The sequence below is a fragment of the Geotrypetes seraphini genome, chromosome 14, assembly GCF_902459505.1.
Source record: "Geotrypetes seraphini chromosome 14, aGeoSer1.1, whole genome shotgun sequence".
In the NCBI taxonomy this organism is placed as follows: domain Eukaryota; kingdom Metazoa; phylum Chordata; class Amphibia; order Gymnophiona; family Dermophiidae; genus Geotrypetes; species Geotrypetes seraphini.
The window spans coordinates 28,988,280-29,005,135 of record NC_047097.1 but is presented as its reverse complement, the minus strand read 5'-3'; the positions used below and the strand labels follow the sequence as shown (position 1 = coordinate 29,005,135).

General features: G+C 41.8%; 1 protein-coding gene across 1 annotated transcript in view; it reads left to right on the top strand.

Moving 5' to 3' along the window:
• Positions 1-401: 401 nt before the first annotated feature.
• The window catches only part of RLBP1 (retinaldehyde binding protein 1), a 68,684-nt gene continuing 52,229 nt past the window's right edge, over positions 402-16,856 (top strand). Inside the window, exons 1-3 of the mRNA XM_033921049.1 lie at positions 402-574; positions 671-742; positions 849-925. The gene's annotated coding sequence lies outside the window, so the exon portion shown is untranslated. The remainder of the gene's footprint in view (positions 575-670; positions 743-848; positions 926-16,856) is intronic.

Below are 16,856 nucleotides of genomic sequence, written 5' to 3'. Positions count from 1 at the left end.
ATTCTGATGGTCCTATTTCCATATTTTTACTACACAGCTTTGTTTTATCCCAGACTTGCCATCTGTGAACTTATACGCTACAGGTTTGGTTTCATTTTTAGGTATTTGCATAAACATTGTCATATGTTTTGTTTGTCACATATATCTTTGATATATGTATTTATTTATTTACATGATTGGCCTCTGGTATTCATTTACTTGTATGGCTTTTAAAAAAAAAATTTACATTTTTAATTTTTATGTGATGTGTTTTAACATGTTGCATTATATGTTTTTATGTTTAGTGACCCCTGATACAGGCATTCCTCAGATGCCGAAACACAGTGCTGTGTCAGGTCCATAGTTTCTGCTTGTGTCCTTTTATGAAATAAACAAGTTGGTTTTACATTAGTGATCTTCAATGGCGTGTTCATTGTCCGTTCCCACTTCCTTTTGTACTGTTTTATACCCGTGGGTTCTCTGTCCTGTTGGACTTTTTGGTGTTATACTGTGGCTCTACTAGCAGAACATCCTATGGCTCACCCTGTGGCCCCCTGTATGGTACCTACAGTGTCTTCTAGCCCTATCATATATGGTGAGTATTTTCCCTGTGTGATATGAAGCACCCCCTCCCCCCCCCCCCCTTCAGCATATGTGTACACCATTTATCATTGTTATTTCTCCTTTGCAGGTGTCCAAGATACCAGTGCTTCTTGGCAGGCAACGCACATGTTTCATGGACGGATTTCTCCATCATACGTGGGTAAGTTATTAGTTTAATGGATTTCTTTTGTATTTGTCCTATCTTGTATCTTGAAGGTGACAACAGTGCCAGGCAATAATAGATTTGGGTTTATTTTATTTACTAGGACCAGCAACGTCAACGCCTGTGCAACCAAATAGGCCGCCTAGCTGTGAATCGAGGCCGCAAAAGCTGTGTATCGAGGTATGTAGTGCTCATTTGCTTCCCTTTCTTTAGTTGACATTTCTATATCACCTGATAGACTGGTATAGTCCTTATGAATGAGTTATATACCTCACTGCTACCAGCAGGTGGAGACTGAAAACAAATTTGTATATCAGGATAGCTTCCCTTCTTGCAATCCAGTCTTCCTCAGTCTCCATTAAAGCAGGTAGGGAGACTAATTCGGCTTCCCTCTTAGTACTGTTGGAATTTTGTTTTGGACTCCTGGGTTCCCCTTTTGTGCCCGATAGAGCTTGGACGGGTCCTTTTTGGGGATCTGTCCGACTTTGGAGGTGTTAAACTCAGCGGGTCTCGTGCTGGGTCCCTTCCTCCATCACCCCACATTTTTGTAGAGGTGCCTCAGCCAGCAGCCTGGTCCCCTGTTGGTCTGCCCTCCAGCTTTGAGAGCTGTGGAGTCTGTTCTGACCAAGTGGAAAAAAAATCCTGAGGTGTTCCTGTCTAAAGGGCTAATTTCCCTTTAAAACTGCCATTTCTATTGGTTTTTCTCATCTAACCAGCACTTTTATTACAGCTAGGGCATTTTTCAGCACAATGAGCACTTTTAAGGAAGAAAAAACGCTCATTGTGCTCCAGACACGAGGTATTCGCGGCCGGCCTATGCAAGCATTGTGCAGGCCAGAGCAGTGGGGGAGTCTCATCAGCAGCAGTTGCTGGCTGCCAGGGCATCCCGCTGCTGGTACCTCGCAAAGGATTACCTTACTGCCGGAGCGGCTGGGGATTCCTTTTTCATGTCGGTCGGTTCTTCGGCCTCAGCATCAGGAAAGTTCCAGGTTTTTCAGCCACGACAGGCTGCAGGAGCTCCAATTTTGGCGGTTTAAGGTCCAATTTTGGCAGGAATCATCTTCTTCATTTCTGTTACCTTCTCCCTGTTCTGGAAATACAGGGGCAAGGTATGGCAGGGTCTCCTGCTGGGGCAGGGAGTCCCTTGGGGCCGCCGGGGGTTTTCCCTCCTGAATTTATGTTAGCACTTTGTACAGCTTATGTGCTGGCGGCTGGAGGTTCTGTGTCCATTCTGGGGATCTCGGGGAGGGGGGGTTTGCCCTCAACGTCTTCCCCAGTGCGGCCCCAGGAAGCGGCGGTTTTGCCCCCCTCTACTCCTCTCTCATCCAAATGCCCGAGGGTGTTTTGGAATGAGGATTTTTGCCCAGAGGAGCAAGATGTTATTGATGAGGACTTGGCCCCTTTGGGAAATTTCCAGGATCCTCTTGGGGAGTCAGATTCCGCCAGCGAGGGGTTCGAGCACCCCCCTGCTGACAAAGATTTGTCTGTAGTGCACATTTTTCAGCGGGAAGAGCTTCATGAGCTAATTCTTCAGGTCTCCTCTTTTCCTATGTATTAGGATAGTTGGGACATTTTGCTCACACAGTGGTAGGTGCCGGAAGCTCCCTTTCTTTTTGCGTGCTATCAAAAATGCTGGGAAATGAAACAGGTAATTGGGGAAATATAGATCATTATAGCATCCAAAATTATTATCTGAAAGGGGCAAGATTTGGAGTGTTCAGGGATGGTGTCACTTAGATATCTACCCCCTGAAACTGCGCGCAGTTTAATTGAACAATAAGCTAATTAGCGCTAATGGTTGGCCACAACAAAGACTGAACTTGTCTAGCCATCTTCAGCTTTACTCATGCCACATGAGCCACCTCATTCACTTGCACATCCAAGCTAAGGGCTGAATTCAAAGTAATTACAAAGAACCACACCTTAACTACTGCTAAGTAAGTCACAAGTAGAGAATGACACAGGGACAAATTTGTCCCTATCCCTGCAGGAACTCAATTTCCCTGCCTCCCCCCCTTCCCATAAGCTTTGTCACTACCCTTTCCCTGCCCCATTCCTGTAAGCTCTGCCTTAACCGCTCAAGCCTTGAACACTTATGATTTTAAAGTGTTTGAGGCTTGTGCAGCTGAGGAGAGAACTTGCAGGGACAGGATGGGAAAATGAGTTCCCACAGAGACAGGGGAAAAATGGTCCCCATGTCATTCTCTCGTCACAAGAAAAGGATCCATTGGTGGATCTGATGTTGCCACCCACAGTATCTCTGTTTTAGCCACATTCAGTCTCATCAAGAGATGATAATAATAATAACAGTTTATATACTGCAGGACCGTGAAGTTCTATGCGGTTTACAATGATTAAAAGGTATTACAGATTGAGTGGCATAAACAAAGTTCAGAGTTAGTGAATAACAGTTCTAAAGATCATTTGTTAAGGACTAAGATTGTATAGGTCAGTTACCTAAGTACTTCAGGAACAGGTATGTTTTTAGGCATTTCCTGAATTCTCTATAAGTAGTAGGCACGAGCAGTTATTCCAGGTCTTTACCCCATAGACGCTTGCAGTTAATCCAGAATGCATCTATAAAACTCATCATTAATTCCAAAAAATTTGATCATGTGACACCCCTCCTACAAAATGCCCACTGTTTACCATTATCCCATCAGATTACTTATAAAATAATCTTGCTCTGTTTTAAAATACAACAATCAAACTTAACAGCATTTCTAGATAAATTCTTAATACCATATACACCATTGAGAACTTTACGATCTGCAGATCACAATTTACTCGTAATTCCCTCCCTAAAAGTTATTAATACTCGAAGAAATTAAATATTCACAATTTATGCTCCGCAGCTATGGAACACTTTACCCTCTTATCTTAGAGAAGAAAAAAAGCTCGATCGCTTTAAGAGCAGCTTAAAGTCTTTTTTATTTAAAGATGCTTTTCATACTTAAGTATCAAATATATGATACTTCTTTTTAAAGAAGTATACCTCAGGAGACATCAGAGATTCCCGCTGCCAATCCTTTATGTACTTCCCTAGACTCCTTTCTTTACTATAACTATTGTAGTTCAACCCCTTTCCCTGTTGTATAATGTGTGATTTGAGATGTATTCTTATTTTATAATAATGTACCCCATTTTAAAATGTACATCGCTTAGAAGTATTATAAGCGATATAATCAAATTTTAAATAAACCTGAAACCACCACCATTACTGCAACAAACATTCCTACATCAACTCTCATAAAGCAGCTACTGTGGTGTGTTGAGGAACAAAAAACTGTAAGCATCCATATACATTAAAAAATGATACCCAACGCACAAATTTCAGAAGCCAAAGATCCAAAATACAACATAAGGGAAAGAGGGGAACCCTAAGAGGCCCCTCTAAGAAAAGTTCTCAAAGCAGAAAGCCCAATATCTGTAAGCTCTGATCCATTAAAAAAGAATTCAAACCACAACGCCAATCTGTACCCCTAACTCCTTCAATCTTTCAACAACTACCCGTGCTCCAGTGTCCAATAACACCAACACCCCAGCAATGGTCTTATTCAAAGAAGACATTTCATCTAATAAAGCTACCAGTGCAGTTTCTGTACTAAATCTGGTCCTAAAACCGGATCGTCCTTCCCATAAAGCCTATACTTCTTCCAAAAGATGTCTGGAGTGGATATCCACCCAAAACTCATTAAATTCCCCCAAAAGGAAAATTAGAAATAGGCCTATAACTCCCCACTTCATTGAGTGAAATGACCCCTGTCTTCAAGAATGGGATTAAAAAGAGCCCAATGACTAGCAAAAGACTCATCATGAATCCTGCAGTGCAGAAAAAGTGAGGAAATGTAAGAGCCCAATTGATGGTATCCTGATTCTAAGCAGGAAAGTGAACTTAAAAGATTGCTTACATTAACTGAAGAGATCTATTTTGTGAGCTGAGGAAACATTGTGGTGACGTGATGAAGGGGGATGGGACTTGTATACCATCTTTTTGTGGTTACACATTCAAAACAGATTACATAACCTTGGCTTGAGAACATAATTTTTTCCAGAATCATGCTTGTAATCCAAAGCACTTGTATTTCAAAGCGAATTCCCCATAAGAAATCATGGAAACTTAGATGATTCAATCCACAACCCAAAAACTTTAATACAAAATACTGTATTGTATAAAGTAAAAATATATACAGTAAAACAAATTAACCTGCACTTGCAAGACCTTGCTCGTTTAGAACAGCCACTACACTCCCACAGCATCAGAGAGAGAAGAACCATCAGCTCAGTTGTCATGCACATATGCAATGCTTACTTCTATTGCAAGACCTCGTAGCATCAGAGAGAGAAGAACCATCGGCTCAGTTGTAACGCGCATATGCACCAACAACCACACAATAATGTTTCAGTTTCACAAGTTAGAGAACAGAACATTTCTTCAGTGGGGTGTACCTTTGGAAAGAATGGTTGTGGAGGGTGATGTATAAGAGGGTGACAATGTGGAAGTACCAAACGGGCACCTATTTCATAAAGACAAGATAGACACTTGTGTATCTTAATAAAATAGGCACTCGTTTGTACTTCTCACGTAAGTTCTCTGTTATAAAATAAACCCCTTAATGGATTGTTCATTAACAATTTGCCAGCTCTTCTCATTCACCTCTTTTTTTTTTTTTCCTTCCTGCCCTGCTTTTCATACCTCCCCCTTCTCTCCTCAACACATTCAGCGCTCAGCTTTTGACCTGGCTTTTTTTAATTCCCTTTTTCCTGAGTCATGTGTCTATCATCTCTGCTTGAATTCAAATCCTTAAATCCAGCTTCTGTTATACAACACATGTAAAGCCTCTCACAAAACACAAACCAATTAGCCTTCTGCTTCCCATGGAGAGAGCACTTCACCAAAAATCATTTTATGTAGCTTATATATTATACACGTGCAAGGGGGAGCTGAAAGTTCTCAGCCCAATCAACTTAGTAAATTCTGAGTGTTATTTTGCAACTGTAGCTGAAAAGAGTGTTATCTTATTTCATTAAGTGCCAATTTGCAGAAAAGAAATTCTATTTTTTGACATTGTTTCAGATCATTGTTTGAACCATATCCAGGTCATTCTCTTTTTGCTTGGACTGAGAACTTTTCAGCACCTCCCCCCCCCCCCAATATTTATTAGAATTTATTTGAAGAAATTCCCCTAGGAAAACTCTGGCATGCTTATCAATCATATAAAGGGTCCTAGCAGGGCAGGTGAAATACAGTCTGATAGGATGAAACTAAGCCTGTGAAGGAACAGAAAGGAAGACCTACCTCTCACAATTTATGGAATTTGCCATACAACAAGAGGCTTGAAAAGAGGAGACTGAGAGAGGACATGATTGAAACATTCAAGATATTGAAGGGAATTGACTTAGTAGAGAAAGAGAGATTGTTCACCCTCTCCAAGGTGAAGAAAACAAGAGGGCATTCGCTAAAGTTAGAAGGGAAAAGATTCCATACAAACGTAAGGAAGTTCTTCACCCAGAGAGTGGTAGAAATCTGGAACGCTCTTCCGGAGGCTGTTATAGGGGAAAGTACCCTTCAGGGATTCAAGACAAGGTTGGATAAGTTCCTACTGGAACATAACATATGCAAGTAAGGCTAGACTCAAATAGGGCACTTTGACCTAAGGGCTGCCGCGTGAGCGGACTGCTGAACACGATGGCCCACTGGTCTGACCCATTAGTGGCAAATCTTATGTTCTTATGATATAACCTTTCTGTAGTTACAATCAGAGTGGTTTACATATTATATACCATACTTATTTTGTACCTGGAGCAACAGAGGTTTAAGCGACTTGGCCAGAGTCACAAGGAGCTGCATCAGGAATTGAACTTGGGTCACTGCACTCCCCATTAGGCTCCTCCCCCACTCCATTCTAACATACCTCCATTTAAAATTTAGCAAATTACTACACAGATATATTCATGATTTTTCTGACTTCTTCATAAAACCAAAGTCTTGTTTACTCAACCAGCTCAGAATTAGATTGCTGTTGCTATTAATTCTTTTGTCCAATCTAAAACATAGCTTAGCTTTGTCAGTGGACTGCACATGAAAGCGCTATAAAATCAAGCTTTCTACAAGTGTCACTCGTACTTCTTGCAGATTTTCCTGTTTCTCTGCAGGCTGTGAGCAAAATGTTATCATAACATTTCTCTGGGGTTGTTTTTTTTTTTTTTTTTACTTCTTCCCTATTCCCAAAGTACTACTATTACTACTACTTATTTCTATAGTGCTACTAGACAGTCCCTGCTTGAATGAGCTTACAGTCTAATCAAGACAGACAAACTGGACAAGAAGGTGCATCAATACACTTGCTCAAGTGGGGGGAATTACAGAGGGAATGATAGGGCAGATAGTGAAGCTTAGAAGGTGTATTGGAGTTTGGAATTGGAAGCAGCTTCAAAGTAGGCGGCTTTGAATTTGGATTTGAATACTGCCAGAGATGGCAGTTTGTTCCAGGCATATGGTGCAGTAAGGTAGTAGGGACGGATTCTGGAGTTGGCTGTAGAGGAGAAGGGTATAGATAAGAGGGACTTACCCGATGAGCAGAGTTCCCAGGGAGGAGTATAGGGAGAGAGGAGAAATAATGAGGAACTGCAAAGGTCAATAAGGAACTGTAGGTCAGTAAGAGGAGTTTGAATTGTATGTAGAAACAGGGAGCCAATGAAGTGATTTGAGGAGGTTTGTGGGTATAGCGGCACTGGTGGAACATGAGACATGCAACAGAATTCTGCATGGATTGAAGGGAAGAGATGGTTTAGCGGAAGACCAGTGAGAAGCAGGTTGCAGTAATCTAAGAGGTATTGATGAGAATCTTAGCAGTGTGCTCAGAAAGGAAGGATTAAATTTTGGTAATGTTGTAGAGAAAGTAACAACAGGGTTTGACGGTCTGTTGGATTTGTGAAGACAAGGAGAAAGTCGCTAAATCATAGAAGTTCACAACTCAGTCCTAAGGGTACACCAAGCCAGTCATATTTTCAGGGTATCCACATGAATATGCAAATCTAACACATCCTTGTGGATATCCTGAAAACTTGACTAGCTGAGTGTGTGTACCAGATATTGGGTTGAGAATGATTGTTTTGTTTATATTAGAGCCTTGTCAATTACAAACATGAAAAAATAGATTACAGCATCACTATGGAGCCTATAAAGCTAAAGATAAAATTAGTCTCCTTCCTTACAAAGAAAACATAACTTCTGGATACACAGAGGGGCATTTTCAATAGGATGTCTTAAGTCTGAGTTTGGATGTCTTGGGAAAGATGTCCAGTAATCCAGTAGAGAAAATGTCCATTCTCAAAGCAGCAGGTGAATTCCTTGGTCAGAAGGGGCTTTTTTACCCTTTGGAAACTGCGATCTATCAGGGCATACTTTGACGAAGCATCATAGAATTTTGGTACAGTGTCATGGTTAGCTTGATTACTGTGAAACTGCTTATCTAGGAATATCTCAGAAAAATATGCAGTGGCTGCAGACGATTCAGAACGCGGCGATCAGACTGATTTTGGGGTTAAAGTAGTATGATCGCATAACACCATTTTATCGGAGGTTGCACTGGCTGTCAATAGAGGCACATGTGAAGTTTAAATTTGGTTGTTTTTGTTTTAAGGCTCTGTTTGGACTTGCTCCCAGATATCTGATTGATCTTTTTGTATTTGCGAATAATAAACACAGAAGAAGCTTTCTGCCAGTTAAAGGCTGTAAACTTAAACATCACCAACATCTTTTATCATATCAGGCAGCATTATGGGGCAAAGATTTGGAAAATTTGATCATGTCTTCAAGTTCCTACGTGGAATTTAGGAGAAATTTAAAGACATACTTGTTTTTTTAAACACCTGGTGGATATTATATTTTAGCATTTTTATCTTATTTAGTTGTTATTTCCTATTTTCTTTGTTACACAATTTTTAATCTATTCAGTTGTACTCATTATTATAACCTTTTGTCAACCGCAAAGAACTTCACGGTCCTGCGGGTAAACAAGTGATTATGCTATGTTAAAGACATCTATCTTTATTTTTTTAATGACCTATCTAGATGTTTTGCTCCTTAGTACATTTAGCTTTTATGTCCCTACTCAAATATAAAGACGTCCACATAAACCACACAAAAATAAGCTTTTCGGATGTTCAGGTAGCCAGCATTCTTAGCAAACTGGCCACACAGACATCTGAGCAAAGCAGAGGGGCACTCTAGAGGATACAGTTATCAGATGCTAGGATCCACTTGGGGATTAGCCCCCAAGAAAAGGATCTGGATATCATGCCCATTGTGCGGCAGCAGCCATAAAAGCAAACAGGGTGCTAGGAATTATTAAAAAAGGGATGGTTAACAAGACTAAGAATGTTATAATGCCCCTGTATTGCTCCATGGTGTGACTTCATCTGGAATATTGTGTTCAGTTCTGGTCTCCTTATCTCAAGAAAGATATAGTGGCGCTAGAAAAGGTACAAAGAAGAGTTACCAAGATGGTAAAGGGGATGAAACTCCTCTCGTATGAGGAAAGACTAAAACGGTTAGAAACATAGAAACATAGAAAAAAAGCGGCAGAAAAGGGCTATAGCCCACCAAGTCTGCCCATTCCAAGTATCCCTCCCCCCTGAGTTTACTCCCTTAACGATCCCACATGAGTATCCCATTTTCTCTTAAAATCCGTCACGCTGCTGGCCTCTATCACCTGGAGTGGGAGTCTGTTCCAATGATCCACCACTCTTTCGGTGAAGAAGTATTTCTTGGAGTCGCCATGAAACTTCCCTCCCCTGACTTTCAGTGGATGCCCTCTGGTGGTCGAGGGTCCCATGAGCCAGAAGATATCCTCTTCTGTCTCGATGCGTCCCGTGATGTACTTATACGTTTCAATCATATCTCCCCGTTCTCTTCTTTCCTCAAGTGAGTACAGCCGCAATTTCTTTAGTCTTTCTTCATACGTGAGATCCCTGAGTCCCAAGACCATCCTGGTGACCGTTCGCTGCACCGACTCGATCCTCAGCACGTCCTTTCGGTAGTGTGGTCTCCAAAACTGAACACAGTACTCCAAGTGAGGCCTCACCATGGCTCTGTACAACGGCATCATAACTTCAGGTCTCCTGCTGACAAAACCTCTGCGGATACATCCCATCATTTGTCTTGCCCTGGAGGTAGCCTTCTCCACTTGATTGGCAACCTTCATGTCCTCACTAATGATCACTCCTAGATCGCGTTCCGCCGTGGTCCTAACCAAGGTCTCACCATTTAGTACATAAGTTCTGCGCGGGTTTCTCTTACCCAGGTGCATTATCTTGCATTTTTTAGCATTGAAGCCTAGCTGCCAAGTAGTCGACCATTGTTCCAGAAGCAGTAGGTCGTGTGTCATATCATCAGGTAACAAGCTTCTGCCTACTATGTTGCAAAGTTTGGCGTCGTCGGCGAACAGTGATACCCTTCCTCTAAGTCCCCGCGTCATATCTCTTATGAATAAGTTGAATAGAATTGGGCCCAGGACCGAGCCCTGCGGCACTCCACTGATCACTTCTGATGCTTCGGATGGGGTACCGTTCACCACCACCTTCTGAAGTCTACTGCTTAGCCAATCCCCAACCCATGTAGTTAGAGTGTCTCCTAATCCTATCGATTTCAGCTTGTTCAGTAATCTTCGATGAGGGACGCTATCAAATGCTTTACTGAAGTCCAAATATACCACGTCCAGTGACTCTCCGGCGTCCAGTTGTCTAGTAACCCAGTCAAAAAAGCTAATCAGATTAGATTGGCAAGATCTTCCCTGGGTGAACCCGTGTTGGTGTGGATCACGCAGTTTTTTTTCGTCTAGGATTGTGTCAATATTCTGTTTGATCAGTGTTTCCATGAGTTTACACACTATAGACGTGAGACTCACTGGTCTGTAGTTTGCTGTCTCTGTCCTGCAGCCCTTCTTGTGGAGTGGGATTACATTAGCGGTTTTCCAGTCCAAGGGGACTCTTCCTGTGCTTAGGGAAAGATTGAAAAGAACAGATAATGGTTCAGCCAGGACTTCCCTTAACTCCCTGAGCATTCTGGGATGTAGGTTATCCGGTCCCATGGCTTTGTTTACTTTGAGTTTTGATAGTTCATCGTAGACGCTACTGGGCGTAAATTCGAAATCTTGAAACGGGTCTTTCTGGTTATCTCCTTTCTGCAGCTGTGGACCAGCTCCCGGCATTTCGCGGGTGAACACTGAACAGAAGTATTGGTTTAGTAGTTCTGCCTTCTCAGAATCTGATTCCGCAAAGTTACCGTCCGATTTCTTCAGGCGTACTATCCCATCTTTATTTCTTTTCCTGTCGCTAATATAGCTGAAGAAAGATTTATCCCCTTTCTTAATTTTCCGTGCTAGCTCTTCCTCCATTTGGAGTTTGGCCTCTCTGACTGCTGTTTTGACAGCTTTAGATCTCTCTAGATAGTCCTCTTTTGCCCTCTCTCTGCCTAAGTGTTTGTAGGTGATAAATGCATCTTTTTTCTGTTTAACTAGGTCTGAAATTTCTTTACTGAACCATTGGGGTCTTTTGTTTCTCCTGCGTTTACTTACTGTCTTTATGTATCGGTCTGTTGCTTCGTGTAGTATGGACTTCAGAGACGTCCACATGTCCTCCACATTGTCAGATTTTGCTTCTTTATGTAGCTCCTGATGGACAAAATCTCCCATGCGGTTGAAGTCTGTGCCTCTAAAATTGAGAACCCTTGTTGCTGTGTTTGTCTTAGGAAAACCTTTCTTGAGGTTGAGCCATACCATATTATGGTCGCTGGAGGCTAGTGTGTCTCCTACTGAGACTTCCGTGACGCTATCTCCATTGGTGAGAACTAGGTCTAGTAACGCCTGGTCTCTGGTGGGCTCCAATACCAATTGCTTGAGATGTGCACCCTTTATGGAGTTTAATATTCTTTTGCTGCTTCCCGTAGTCGCGGAGAGTGTGTCCCAATCTGCATCTGGCATGTTGAAGTCTCCTAGCATTACTGAGTCCCCGCGCAGTGTGATGTTCTCTATGTCCTCGATTAATTCTATGTCTTTGTCCTCCTGTTGCCTGGGAGGTCTATATATCACACCAAGGTATAGGCATTTTTCCTTTCCTCTGGCCAGGTTCACCCAGATGGATTCCCCGGTGTATCTAACATCTGTGATTCTGGTGGTTTTGATGCTTTCCTTAGTGTATAGTGCTACTCCTCCCCCCAATTTACCCACTCGGTCGCAACGAAGTAGGTTGTACCCTGGTATAACCATATCCCACCCATGCGATTCTGTGAACCAGGTTTCGGATATCGCTATCACATCAAGATCAGCGTTTGTTATCTCAGTCTCTAATTCTAGAATTTTATTGCCCAAGCTGTGTGCATTAACATACATAGCCCTCCATATCTGTGAAGAGATTCCTTTATGATGAGTTAGTGTGGCTTCTAGATTATCAGTGATTTTTCTCCCTGAATAATTGTGGATATCATTGGTACTTACCTTAGATTTGGTAGTGTCAGTGCGACTCGCCTCCACAGGGTGGTTTCTTACTGCTCTGGGATATAAGTATGTACCCTCCCCCAACTTACCTAGTTTAAAGCCCTGTTGAGTAGGCGGGCCAATCGATGTCCAAATACGTTTCTACCTCTTCTGGTCAGGTGGAGTCCGTCTGGTCCCTGCAGTCCCTGGAGCGTATCGCCGTGGTTCAGGAATCCGAAGTTCATTTCTATGCACCATTTTCGGAGCCATTCGTTAGTCCGTTGAATACGCTCTTCTCTCGCTCGGCCTCTATTTCTCACTGGAAGAATTGACGAAAAGACCACCTGTGCTCCTGTCTGCTTCAGCTTCTTTCCTAGTACTCCAAAATCTCTGGGGATGTTCTCTGTGTCGCTCCTAGCAGTGTCATTTGTGCCTACATGGATGAGAAACATGGGAAAATGATCATTAGGTTTTAGAATTTTGTCCAGGCTAGTGGTAATATCCTGGATCCTGGCTCCAGGGAGACAGCAGACCTCTCTTGATTGTAAATTAGGCCTGCAAATTGGTCCCTCGGTGCCCCTTAGTATGGAGTCACCAATGACTACCACTCTTCGTTCCTTTCGAGGGGGTCGGTCTGCGTGCTCTGGATTTGACGTTGTGTGCTGGGTATCCTCATGAGCCTCTTCTGCTGTTTCCTCGGTGGTTTCATCTTGTAGGATTTGAAATCTATTTCTGAGAGTTAGCTGTGGTATTGATGAACGGCTATCCTGTTGAAGAGAAAAAGAAAAAGAAGAAGAGCGTGAGAATGGGGTGGGTTTATTTCGCTTGCCCGTAGAGGAGGTTACTAGTTGCCAGGGGCCAGCATCTCCAATCATCTCCTGTACTCCAATTGTTGTGTTTAGTGCTGTAGGTTTGGGCGTGTCAAGGATGGACCTGTCGTGGGTTCTCTCTGTGGTGTGTGACAGTTCCAGGATGGTGTCATCGATGAAGGCCTCGTCATCAGCCTCTCTTCAGCTTGAAAAAGAGACGGCTGAGGGGAGATATGATTGAAGTCTACAAAATCCTGAGTGGAGTAGAATGGGTACAAGTGGATTGATTTTTCACTCTGTCAAAAATTACAAAGACTAGGGGACACTCGATGAAGTTACAGGGAAACACTTTTAAAACCAATAGGAGGAATTTTTTTTTCACTCAGAATAGTTAAGCTCTGGAACGCGTTGCCAGAGGATGTGGTAAGAGCAGATAGCGTAGTTGGTTTTAAGAAAGGTTTGGACAAGTTCCTGGAGGAAAAGTCCATAGTCTGTTATTGAGAAAGACATGGGGGAAGCCACTGCTTGCCCTGTATTGCTAGAATGGAATAGTGCTACTCCTTGGGTTTTGGTCAGGTACTAGTGACCTGGATTGACCACCGTGAGAACGGGCTACTGGACTTGATGGACCATTGGTCTGACCCAGTAAGGCTATTTTTATGTTCCTAATCAATTCATGACATTCCTACTCAGCATAACAGATTCAGCCACCATTGCAGCCATCTTTCTATTTAGGGTTTGTTTTATGTAATCCTTTTCCTCGTTGTATTAGCTATTAGGCAACACCCAGTTTGGGGAACTACTTCAGGTCCTCATTCCCTCAGTGTTTGAGTTTGTGTAGTAAATTACTCTTGACTAGTAACAGGTGGCCGTATTGCTGTAGACTGTAGAGAATTGGGAGAATTTAGTTAAAAGAAATGAGGGGGGAGGGCAGGGTGGTGGTCTAGGTATGGCAATTTATTTATATACTTTACCTAGGAAGATAGAGGACCATAATTGGAGATGAAAAAGCCAGCTTGGAAAAGGGGTGATCTGCAGACAGTCCAACTCACATGGCTGAGACCTGGAGAATATCATTAGCAAGAATAGTTTAGAAAGGACAACTGACCAAACTTGGTGGACAATCATTGCATTCTGGTCATCTTATCTCAAAAATAGATATAGCAGCATTAGAAAAAGTTCAAAGAAGAGCGACCAAGATAATAAAGGGGATGAAACTCGTATGAGGAAAGACTAAAGAGGTTAGGGTTCTTCAGCTTGGAAAAGAGATGGCTGAGGGCTTGATTGAAGTCTACAAAATCCTGAGTGGAGTAGAATGGGTACAAGTAGATCGATTATTCACTCTGTCAAAAATTACAAAGACTAGGGGACGCTCGATGAAGTTATAGGAAAATACTTTTAAAACCAATAGGAGGACATATGTTTTTTCACTCAGAGAATAGTTAAGCTCTGGAATGCATTGTCAGAGGTTGTGGTAAGAGCGGATAGCGTAACTGGTTTTAAGAAAGGTTTGGACAATTTCCTGGAGGAAAAGTCCATAGACTGTTATTGAGAAAGACATGGGGGAAGCCACTGCTTGCCCTAGATCAGTGGCATGGAATGCTGGTACTATTTGGGGTTTTGGCAGGTACTTGTGACTTGGATTGGCCTCTGTGAAGTTGGGATATTGGGCTAGATGGACCATTGATCTGGCCCAGTAAGGCTATTCTTATGTTCTTAACTATGTCTGATCTGCTGACATCTACTATGCTCCTATGTCTTGTGTTATCCAGAGAACATTTATTTATTTCTTTATCTTGTTGTTAGATTCTATTTTAGAACTCCCAAGTACCAAAGAACCCATTAAACACTTTCCGGTCTGGCAGATCCTTCATTTTTGCAGAACCTGAGTAATTCAATGCTCTGTGCACTAATAAGAACTGAAATCATAACAACCATTAAGCCCCTCTAATTTTTCTAATTGCGAGATACCACTGCCCACAAACCATTTGGACGTGTACCCTATCTCTAGCCTCCTGTCCCTTTGTCACTTTTAATGAGTTCTTCAGGCTGTTTTATGCCAGCTTATTAAAAGGCCTATGTGAATAATGCCATGTGATATTTTAATCCGAACCCGGTGACTTCACAGAGCTTTCTGCAGCGTTTCCTTTCCTCTTAACGAGTCTCATTTGACCCTGTCTTTCTTTCTTTCTGTGTATCTTGGTCTTAGAGCTTTGTCCTCAGCACAGGATCTCATCTCTCCATAGACTTTGCAGTTCGGGTTCATACCATTGCATATTCAGTTTTGCTGGGTGAACGGTAAGTAAAGAGCTCTTTTAACCTGGCTAATATAGACTTGATTCCCTTGCTGAAAACTAGAACATTTTGATTGTGATTCTGAAACAATAGTCTACATTTTCCTCTCCTGTGGATTTCAAACTGGTAGGTGAGGGAATAAAATGTTTCTGCTTTGAAAAAAAACATCTAGCTCCAATGCTTATAATATTACTAAAGGGTCAAATTATATATGTAAGCAAAATATTACTCAAATAATGATCTCCGGGTTGGGGGGGGGGAAGTAAATCCTATATTCTAAATGTTAAAACATATTTTATTCTCCAGGAAACCATTTTTTAACATTTACGGCCTCTTTTACAAAGCTGTGCTAGTGGCTGGAAAGGGCTTCGGGGCTGTTGCCGTGCGGCAGCTGCTAGCCCGTCTTTGTAAAAGAGGCAGTTAGTTTAAAGCTTAGCAGACATAATTGGTTTTCAGTTTAGAGTCTGAGAGTTGCTTCTGTATATGGTCGGAGAAGTGATCCCCAAATACGTACAATGGAGAGATGAACAGATGCCTGTAGAGCAGTGTCTGTGTGCCCCGAAGAGATTCCAGGTGTGCCAAGGGAGATCCCATAATTTTACTTTATTTTAAAAATTCCTTTCATAAGTATACTATAGATTAGATGACATAAGGATAGGAACAGTCCTTCCTCCTACTGAGACCCCCCAATGTCACTGCCATTTACAAATGGAATTCTTCCCATCCCGTGCATTCATGTGTAAACTATTTAAATGAACAACTATAGGGTTAGAGAACAGGCTGCCAGGTTCAAATCCCAATGCTCCTTGTGATCTCAGGCAAGTCACTTCTTCTTTCATTTCCTCATCTACAAATATACACTGTTAAGTCCTCCAGGGGTAGGAAAATACCTACTGTGCCTGAATGTAATTTACCTTGAATACTGAGGAAGGCATGAACTAAATCCAAATCCTTATCTTCATAATCATTCAAACAGCTTGTGCTAATTGTGCAACCATGTTAATGCAGTCATTCACAGAGAACTTTAATTGTACCTCTAGCCTTCATCACATAAAACGTTGCAATAACACGTGCATTAGCAAATACATAGGTCCCCAGAAATACTTCTACTTCAAAGGTCAATCTCTCAGATTTATTTTTTTTGGGGGGATAAGAATATTTGCAGTATTTTATTGCATTTTTATGCTTTATATTTTTTGTTGACCATTCTTCTTGTTGTTTAAAATAGACATATTTTGATTCTTTGCATTAAGAATTACAGATCATATATGTCAAGTGGCATTACTTCCAGATCTTGCCATATTTTCTTCGTTTACTTTCCTACATGCGTTGCTGTGGTCCTCTACAAACATTATTTTTTTTAATAGATTAAACTTTAGTTCTTCTATACTGTATAAAGAAGCAGGGCATAAGCTTACATTTCCTTGTTTTCTTTGTCTCTTCATTTTGTTTATGCTTTGTTAGGAATAAAATAATAACAACCTGAAATAAAAACTAAACAAAAGAAAAAAGCAACAAACCATCAGGTCC